This window comes from Stegodyphus dumicola, chromosome 3 (assembly GCF_044657685.1).
Source record: "Stegodyphus dumicola isolate Sdum_Otavi_A_Nest chromosome 3, ASM4465768v1".
NCBI classification, from domain to species: Eukaryota; Metazoa; Arthropoda; class Arachnida; order Araneae; family Eresidae; genus Stegodyphus; species Stegodyphus dumicola.
In genome coordinates this window covers 261,020,052-261,021,415 of record NC_140770.1, presented here as the reverse complement: position 1 = coordinate 261,021,415, position 1,364 = coordinate 261,020,052, and the positions used below count along the sequence as shown (strand labels likewise).

Genomic DNA, 1,364 nt, shown 5'->3' with positions numbered 1-1,364 from the left:
TTGAAGTCAAATAAAAGGGCTCTTTACACCATTTCCCTCTCTATTGTACCTAAAAAAATATATATCGATAATTCACTTTTAGTCTAAGAGTTCTTTTATATTTGATGTTACCTAAAAATATGAGACTCCATAACCTGAAAAATTAAAAATATTCTGCGAATTTGTTATCCTCATGCCCATTTGAATAAGGTAACTTTATAAGGTATTTCTCCCGATTCTTAGCATGCCTTCGTGGTGTAGTGGCCAGCACGCTTGACACATATTCGAGAGGTCCGTGGTTCGAGCCCCGGCGAGGGCATTGCTCATTTCTCATCTCTCCTGCTTCGAAATGTCCTAATGGCTCTACAATTTAATTACTCCTATTCTTAAATGTATACATAAATGGAAAAAAAACTGAGGTAAACTAACCAAAAGCAGCAATTTCAAATGTCATATTAATAAATCGATTGAATGGAACTGGAAAGCTAAGATCATGCATACTTTTACGTGCAGGTAACAAAAACTTAGCTCACATTTTCCCACAGTTATAATTAGACTAATAAACTTGTTAATTCTCATAAAAATTCAAATGTTTAATAAAAGGTATAAAAAAACTGCGCGGCTATTAGGAAATCAAATACACCTTATTCTGTTTTTATCAGACAGATACATCCTAATAAATTATTCTGTCTGTGGAAGAAAAGAAGGTTGGTTCTAGATTTAAAAAATTAGGAAAATTAACTAAAAAATATCTAAACATATTTCCTTTAAGCTTATTTTATTCCAACCAAGTACAGTTGTAGGTATTTATCTTTAGTTTAACTAACAAGTTGAAGTTTAATTTTAAACTTTCCTATAAGTTATTCATGCTCCTAATTGTTAATGCCAGAATATTTAAATTTGGTAGCGCCTGTAAAGGAATGCAAATTCTGCCTATTGAAGAAAGAGTTTAAAAACTGAGTTTCTGTAGGAAAGTTAAAGAGAGTTAGGCTATTGCCATCACCTCTGTTGCGTAAGTTTCTGATCCCGGAGTTATTCCTGGTTACGTAGCTTTACTGCATTTACTTGCTGCCACTAGTTTCAAAGCGGATTTAAGAAACAGGAATATCTGAGCTTAGTTCTACTTTTTGTGCATATCTTTGAATTTTTAGTTTAGTTTTCTGATTACAGTTACCGCCCGAGAGAGGCGTAGTGTGTTAACGTCGAGTTTGCACATTGTAAATTTTAAAGAGTTAATAAAGGGTATTTGAATAGTTCTCCTGTGCAGTTACTACTCTTGTGAAGTTCTCACTTAGAAGTTAGATACTCCTGTACAGTTCTCACTTAGAAGTTAGACAAGTAGACACTATACAGTAATAATATTTAATGAAAATATATTGAGGTAA

The 1,364-nt window shown here is 32.8% G+C and overlaps 1 non-coding gene across 1 annotated transcript; it reads left to right on the top strand.

Moving 5' to 3' along the window:
- The first annotated feature begins 225 nt into the window (after window positions 1-225).
- TRNAM-CAU (transfer RNA methionine (anticodon CAU)) lies at window positions 226-298 on the top strand. Its single transcript has one exon. It is a non-coding gene; the product is annotated as a tRNA-Met (tRNA).
- The last annotated feature ends 1,066 nt before the right edge of the window (window positions 299-1,364 follow it).